We start from the raw sequence: 9073 nt of genomic DNA on the forward strand, positions 1-9073 counted from the left end.
AAAAAAAATTATTCTTTCAATTCGTCTAAACTGTAATTACGCACTGTGATTCTGTATGATTTTTCAGAAATCTAATACCATAATCCTCTATACGGATATAATAAACGGTTAAAAACATATACATATCACATTATATTTCAAAAATTTAAGTAATAAATAAAAATGAAAGTGTTCCCATAAATGTAAATAAATTAATAAAATAATAAACAACTGTAAAACCATAAAACTGACAATAATTACAGTGCATTGAGTAAAAAATGGCAATACGGAATGAACCAAAAAAAAAATTATAACAATATATGAAAATAAAAAATTCCAAATTAACGATATGTTTATATGATAGTCACGTAGCTTATAAATAGTGAAAATAATGACAAAAAAAACAATAGTACTGCGGTTGCTATAACACATCATTCCTCAGTTATTGACCAAAAAATATAAAATGTATCGCATCCGCGTGTAATCGTGACACTATGAAATATGATTAAAAACCATGTCAATTTAATCACAGCGAATACCCCATGCTTCTGGTGCGATATAAAATAACGTTTTTCATGTTAATTTTAAACTTTATTATCCTTCGATTAGGGCGAGACCAATACCTATACGACCGATTGCTGAGGGATATTCATCATAATGAAAGTTGAAATGCTCGTATCCATATAATGTAACTTAAAATAAAACGTTTTGTTTAAAATTTTTTTTTTTGGTTTATTTGATTTATACAATCTATACAAATGTAGTATAATAAGCTTAATGGATAACAAAATAATAGAAAACAAAATTTAACAGAATGGTTTGATTGAAGAAGAAGCCCACTGATGACCAGCTTTTTTTTTTTTTTAGGTGGAAGAGTTAGTCAAGGAGTAAATAGCGACACCATTTCCTTTTTAATCTTTTTGAGGGGTTTTCACGCATTGGATGGGAAGATATTTCGCGAGAATGTTTGGATGATCGTGAAGTGAATTTTGGTAGCTTTTGTAGAGTTTAGACGGCGGTTTCTAATACTGTTAGTAGTTTTAAGTCAATGTGTAAGATGTGGTTCGAGACATAGAAAGGCACGTTTGTAATTAAACGTAGAGTTTTGTTTTGGATAACTTAAATTTTTTTAATGTTAGATTTTTTTTTCCAAACCCCAGATATGGGTGCCGTACGTTCAAATAGGTTTTAATAGGCTTTTGTAGAGCATTAGTTTGGTACTAATTTAAAATTTGGATTTAGAGTTTAAGAAGTAGTTTACTAAGGGAACAAAGGCTAGTGTTTAGCTTAACTTTGGTGGTGTAGATATGGTGATTTCACGTTAATCTTTTATCGAAGTTAACACCTAGGTATTTTGTGGTAAGTGAAGTGGGAATTTGGATATCGTTGAAAGTGATTTGAGGACACAGGCCTTGTTTTAGTGTAAAAGTTATGTGGCAAGACTTGGATTCATTTATTTTAAATTTCTAGTTTTTACACTAGATTTCAATTTGAATGAGGTAGGATTGAAGCATGTTTGAAGCAGTGAATGGATTTTCATGAGATGAAATAATCGCTTTATCGTCAGCGTATTCTTTGACAAAGGTATGTAGGTGGAAGTAGGTTGGTCCGTAATAAATATTTTGAATAGCAGAGAGGCTATAATTGCACCTTGGGAGACTCCAGCTTAAATTCCGGAGCAGTCAAATAAAGAAGAGCGGTATCGTACAGTGAATTGGCACTCATGAAGGTAGGATTTGAAAACAAGTAAAACGTAGGCGGTAAGATTAGATAGGCCCGCGGAGAGCGCCGCAATGGGCGCAGTGTTACATAACGTTGTGACTGTATTATGTGGTGTAATAGCCTTACCAGTTAATTAAAAATTCCCTGATCGTCTGTTTTTTCTTGGAGGACTGGGTCTCTCGGAAGCTGAGAGTAGTATGCACAGATCGACGGCACTTAGACAAATATTTTGGTGCGCAAAACGAGTTGACAATCGAAAATTTGAGTACGGGAAAAAAAAATATTATACCTATCTCATTATGGAGCACATGCGCACGTGACGACTATCCACGGCCGATTGTGTTTGAAAAATAATAACGAATATTCTCGTACTGCTATTGTAATAAATCGAATTTATAATTTTAAAAATATTAGCGGCCTATTGACAACTTTTACTCGCTTGACGTGGCTCAGTCTCTCCGAAAGGATAGACACTCCTGCCTTCTACAATACTCGAATTACTAATTGACGGCTAATTGATGCTGTGAAAATATTATTAAAAACTTAATAATAATATTGGATGCATCGCGTAACGTTTAAATAGCATCTTACATCATTCAAACGTTATGACAGCGTAAGTTATGCTTGTTCATTATACGGCTATAGTATCAAAGTTCTGCAGAAAAGGTTAATTTTTATTTTCGTTTTAATTAAAATTTTTAATTTATGTGCATTGTATGTATAATAATATTTATTTATACGCATAAAGTTAGTCCTTTTTGAACTCGAAAACAAAATGTGTTTTATATGCGCACACCAGCGCTTTGAAAACTTATAACAAACGAGTAAATGTTTATATGCGTTACACGGAAATAATTTACATTGTAAAAACTTTAATGATCTATTTTTAATCTCTTCCCCGTTACGTTATGCCATCACACGGGTGAAGTACGTGCACGTTTAATTTCTCTAATAATCACTTTAATAATTACTCTTTCTCTCTCTTTCTTTCTAAACTTTTTACGACGAAAAATATTTAGTTTATTTCCCTGCTGTTATCATATGTAAATGTGCATTTTTGACAATTTTAAAACTATGTATCTAAGTCATATGAATATACGCGAGGAGTTTGGGGAGTTCGGAAGCGCTCAACCCCGGAGCCATTTGCAAAAACCTATTTATAGCGCTGTGACTTTTCAAAGGTCTTGCTGCCGCATTCGTTATTTACCCGAAACTCCGTGCATATAACGATTTTATAATAGCGACATCGCTGTCCGGATTCTGTTAAAACGCGTTTAAAAACAAATCAAATTACGGTTAATATAGTATTGCGCTGCGTCTGTGGTTACGAAACGATGGTGCGCCGGTAAGATGCTAACCGTAGAGTAAGAACAACGGTCGTAACGACTTATATACCGTACGTTACCGTACGTATACCTATACATTCTGTTTTACATAATATTTATCGTTTTGGAAACGCTCGAACGCCTTATTAGTTAAACATCGCTCCATGTTTATATTTTACTTGTTGAAAGTCGCATTAGCTTGTAATTGACACACAAACACGTAGATACGCAAGTGATGACAACAATAGTACATTGTACGTTCTGAGTCGTTCACGAAAATAACACTGACCCAAAAGTCCGAAAAATTGGTTCAACTTAATACTTCCCGAAAGAAAAATGATTTTTTTCATTTTATTGATTATTTTACAACTGTTTTCCATCGGATTCAAATGAAAATGACGTTTGAAAAAAAAATATTCGTTTATTCGTTAAATATTATGGTATTAATTGAAATCTAGATTGACATTTTTTCAATATAGAAAAACTCAAGAAAATTCAAATTGTTCTTTTTCTTTTTGATATTAATTATTTTTTTCTTATCATCATATTTTTAAATGCAAAAAAAAATACTATAAACGCAAGTAATAAAATTATTATACCTGTAATAAGTAAGTATTATACGAATAATAAGTTAATATAAGGTTAGGTTATAATAATTATTATACCGTACTGACACACAACGCATTAAGTATTTACTTAAAAATAAATTGGTACGGTAAAAGAAAATTTGTAAACGTAATAACATCTGTAGTAATAATATAGATAGCGCAAATGGACTGTAATGTTTGGTTTTGTGAAGGATAAAACGCACCCAATAATCATCAATTATTTGTATATTTTTATGTACTACACACATCGACAACGGTTCCCATGTCAAAAATTGTATCTAATTTTTTTTTCTCGTCTTTTTACATATCGTAGAAAACTAATACGATATAAAAATTGATTTCTTAAAAGCAAGAAAAAAAAAATTTTAATTAATACATATTTACTTTATCGTGGAACGTTGGAAATAATGAAGATTTACGACTTTTTTGTATCCAGTGTTGACTTAAAAGTCACGAAAAAGCAAGTAATATTGTTCGAATAAATTGACGGTGAAAACAAACCGTTTCGAATTTAATATATACGAGTACCTATGTATGTAGGTAGTTTGCAGTAGCCGGTGACGAGTTTTCTTACAGTTCCTAACAATAATTCTGATCGAATGTTGTTAAAAAAAGATACGAAGAAAATATTGTCTAGCAAAACGCTTATATTATTATGGAATTATTGCAAAATTGACATAGTACAACCTTCAAAGAATCGTTCGATTAATAGAAATTTTTTTCGGCAAGTCTAAACAGTCAGCAATAATGTAATAATTACAATGTACTCGTAATATTTGCAATTTTTGCATTTCATGTTCCTTTTCATCCAGATTAATGTTGTTTATAAGAAAATCAAAATATTACAAATCTATGACGTTTTACCAAACGAAGCTGTGAGTAACATTTTTCTCTTTCGAATATTTTTATGTAAATATTCAAAAACACTTTTATTAAGTGTATACAGATATAAATCTGTATACATTGTTTAATTTAATTATAATCTTAATATAATCTGTTTACTGTCTACAACTGTATCACTGTATTTAAGTTAGCACTTCGTATAATTTATTTATCCGTTTTAATTTATAAAAAAAAATTAAACATTCGTTACTATACATCGACTCTTGATACATTTATAAAATTACAAATAAACGAAATTTGCAGATGATTAAAATGAAAATCGATTATAATTATGATGAATGGTAACAGAAATTTACTATTCCTTACTATAAATTCGTAGTTTCGTAACTGCAATTTCTTCGAAATCATTATTGCGATCGGATTATCCTACAATTAATAATATTCATAACAAAAACCTATAACAGATCCATTTGAATAATTATAATGAACAGTTTTTTTTTTTTTTTACAGAATTTTTACTGAAATATCTTTAAGCTCCTAGGACGTACATAAAGGAACGAGTACAAGAATATCAAAACATTATATTACTATACTAGCGATACGCGTTCCAATATTTTTATCGACGTATACCTATTAGAACACGCGTATTTCAACGTTCAACAATAGTAATTCGAATATTTTAAGATAATGGACGGTTCACGCGTCGAGATGCTGTCAGGTTCGAACAATAATAATAATTTATCTGAACGCGAGTAGTCAAAATAATAAGCAATGACGATGCATTGCCGAGCTATAAAGTTATGGTCAAGATACGAGTATAAAGCACATGTTTAAATATTAAGCTTAGCTCGTTGAATCGATTTTATTCAACTAATTTTTACTTTGATAACTTCGAAAAACTTCCAATTCAAACCGAGTAGAGTTGAATTAAAAGTTAAAACCATAAATAGTTAATTAAATACACATAACAATACGTACATCGACAGCGCCTTCGTAAAAATAATTTTTAAATGAGTATACGAACATTATTATTTTTATAAAATATTGTTGTTTTCTTTTGAAACAACTAGACCGAGTAAAATTGTTTCATCTTGCCCAAATCTGAACCGCATTCAAGTTGAGTCGGTTTCTATAGACGTACCAATACAAAAATTTAACTATCACCAGAACGGTTAAATATAACCGTTGAAAGTAAAAATAAAACAATTTAAATTTAAAATTTAAAATGAAATTACTCTTTTGGTTTACCTTCGTCTGGGCAATTAAACCGCTAATGTAGTCTATGATTATATATAGTAAATAATTAGTTAATTTTCAATAGCGTAATTCTATATTTTTCTATATAGATGAAAATAAATGGTACATGTCAAGTTTTAATTGAAAAAATTCAACAAACAATAAATAAACAAATAAATATTAAAATGTAGGTACAAAGAATAATGTAAATTAAATAAATACATATTGATAGTAACAAAACGTACAATAATTTTAATAACATTGAAATAAAAAACAATAAATAAATATTAAATAAAAAGCAAAAAAATAATAAATTTCGCTGCCCGTAAAGTTGGCTGAAAATAAGTGAAAGAAAAGCCAAAAAAATAAAAAAAAATGTATATGACCAACCATGCTGCTCGTAAAATTGGCTGCTGCACCGACGCCGTATCGTTTTCCATTGGTTCATACAACTCATTGTGTTGGTCGGTGTCAAGACTAGTGCGAGTCAAGAAGTAACCCTGTAAGCCCTGACCCAGACTCTAGGTCGAACCCGAATCCTTCCATGAAATGTCACGTGGAGTCGAACTCAGAAGGTTCATCCTCTCCACTAACTATCACAGCAAACTTCGCTGATGATAAAGCCATTCTAACTGTCCACACTGATTCAGAAATATAATTCAAACCCATATAAACTTACTAAAAATCTGTTAAAAATACTGGGGAATAAAATTAAAACAATCTAAGTTAATACATTACTGATTCATGCTTAGATATAAAGGTTTCCCCACCATCACTTCCAATAACATACCTCTCCAACCAGTTCAGAATGTCCATTACTTAAGACTACATCTCAACCACCGCTTAACATGGCCACTTCAGATTCGCCTCAAATGGCTCGTATTAAATAACAGATTTCGACAACTTTGTCATATCTTCACCTCAAAACACACTTATCTCCGTAATACAATTTTAATATATGGCATCTAACTCTGGGACTCATCCAAACTCTCTAACATAAATCATACTCAAATCTTCCAATCTAAGTGCTTCCGCAAAATTGTTTAAGTTCCATAGTTTATCTCTAACCGCACACTTTATACAAATTTCTCCATCCCTCTTATTTCCGAAGTATCCAAAACCATTTACAAATGATTCCATACTCATTTTCAAAACTACCACAATTCACTTGTGAGTGAATTAGTCATTTCCCATATCTCAGGTAACCCTGTAAGGCATTCAAAACGCAAAATGGTACTATGACTTATTAGCTGAAATAACTATCCTACTCACGTTACTCACACCGGCTATTATTCTCAACCAATAGGATTGCAGAAAGTTCCGTGAAGGTATGCGAAGAAAATAAATAAAAATAAAAACGATATAATAAATAATATTAAACAAAAAATTAACAGACTGATAATAACAGTATTATCTATAACAAGTACCTATGTGCTGTCAAATTCTCAAGGTGGTGGTTTTCTCATTTTACATGACACACATCCTTTCTAGTAGTGAGTAGGTTTACTGGATAATATTTATACCAGTCTTACGTGTTCTATACTGATTTAATTTTTTATTAATTCGCATCCGAGTAAAGAAAAAAATACAAGCCCGATATTGAATCCAATATCACATAATTCAATTCTCAATTTCATTATACTGTTATTGACAACTCAATAACCAAGTACTTTTCTTTGATACATTTATCCATACATAAGATCCGCATCATGACACATTACGTCAAGTCACGAGGTTATATGAAACTCTTGTTTCATATTAAATATGTGCATAGTGCATCAGGTTACATATTTTGTTTTATCTTATCACTATTTCACAAGCGACACTCCAACTTAACACTATATTGTGTATACATCACACAGAATGTTTTTTGCCGATGATTTATACGTAAATGAACAGATATATTCTTTTTATTGAATATTTAAATCATGACTGCTATAATTCTTTGCGAAAAATTATAATTTTTAATATTTAAAAAATACAATGCATATTTTTATTTTATGTATTCTGAAATGGAATAATCTTCCGGAAATGTTAGCGCAAAATGCATTGCACATCGAAATAGTATATAACAGGAGTTTCTAATCTTTTCAAACAAATGGGGTACATTTAAAATTTCAATTATGATTGATATCTAGGAGATTATAAGAGGAAATTTGTTTGATGAGCAAAAAAAAAAATGTAACAATTATTTATTGTTTATCAAATATTCTAATAATGAACAAGAAAAGTAAATATACATATAAATTTATTAAAGTGGTACCTGACATTAGTTTTTTAACTTTATATTACGATCGGCCAATATTTCTCGAAAGATCTATTCGTTATTTAACATAAAATGGCCAAACGTTTAATTTTATTTCACCAATTAATCACATAGGAACTCGATAGATTATATCCAGTTATTTACTAGAATTTGTATTTCTATACATTTATATTGATTTAGCTAATTTTTGGTGGCTAATATTATTGTTATATGAATTTTGTCATCATTTTCTATTGTTCCATACCTAAAATTGTTTGGTCATCCTTGGTATAAGTATAAAGTTGATCAAGTGTTAAAACTTAAAAAGATAAAAGCACAAGTTTGGCGAAACTTGATAATTTTATGAATAATAAAATAACCTAATTCGATATTGAATTTCCATGAATCGAAAGAAAACAATTGTGGTTCGACATATATATTCGAAAATATTTCATATACATTAATAGTTGAAATATTAAATTTAAACCGAAACTTAGATGGACATGATGAATATTAAAAAAAATCATCACCAGTAAGACATATGGTAATCTACGTATAACAATTTTCGTACAGAAGCGTATTTGTAGGGTGGACCGTAAGCATTCGAGGATTAAAAAAAAATACAAATGGTTTTTTTTTTTTTTTTTTTTTAATAATATTATTACTCTATTTTTCGAAGAAAAAAACCCCAATAATAAATCGAAAATTACAAATAGCTTCCTTTTTTTTTTAACAACGTTACATAATATTTGACGAGGTCATGTGGCAACGAGGTACACGCATTTCACGTCCGCTGATGACCGATGTTTTTCTCGATACGACCGTCCTCCCACCGCAACTGCACAGCAATATAGTAGTGCATGTCAAGTATTCGCGTGCTGCTGCAGTTCCCCGGTTAGTCGTTTACCCTGTAACTATAAAATATAAAACACGATAAAATGTAGTTAATGTAACGATTATTATTTTTTTTTCATTTTACTCTTTATCAAACACGTCCAACACGAGTACAAAGATTATCATTACCATAACCATTATTATCATCATTAATATTGTTATTATTATTGTTGTTATTATTATTATTATTATTATTATTATTATTATTATTATTATTATTA

General features: G+C 30.1%; 1 protein-coding gene across 1 annotated transcript in view; it reads right to left on the reverse strand.

Moving 5' to 3' along the window:
• Positions 1-8619: 8619 nt before the first annotated feature.
• The window catches only part of LOC112683794 (innexin shaking-B), a 40662-nt gene continuing 40208 nt past the window's right edge, over positions 8620-9073 (reverse strand). The window contains exon 5 of the mRNA XM_025554945.1: positions 8620-8872. The gene's annotated coding sequence lies outside the window, so the exon portion shown is untranslated. The remainder of the gene's footprint in view (positions 8873-9073) is intronic.

The sequence above is a fragment of the Sipha flava genome, unplaced genomic scaffold, assembly GCF_003268045.1.
Source record: "Sipha flava isolate LNK unplaced genomic scaffold, YSA_version1 236_pilon_pilon, whole genome shotgun sequence".
Lineage (NCBI taxonomy): Eukaryota > Metazoa > Arthropoda > Insecta > Hemiptera > Aphididae > Sipha > Sipha flava.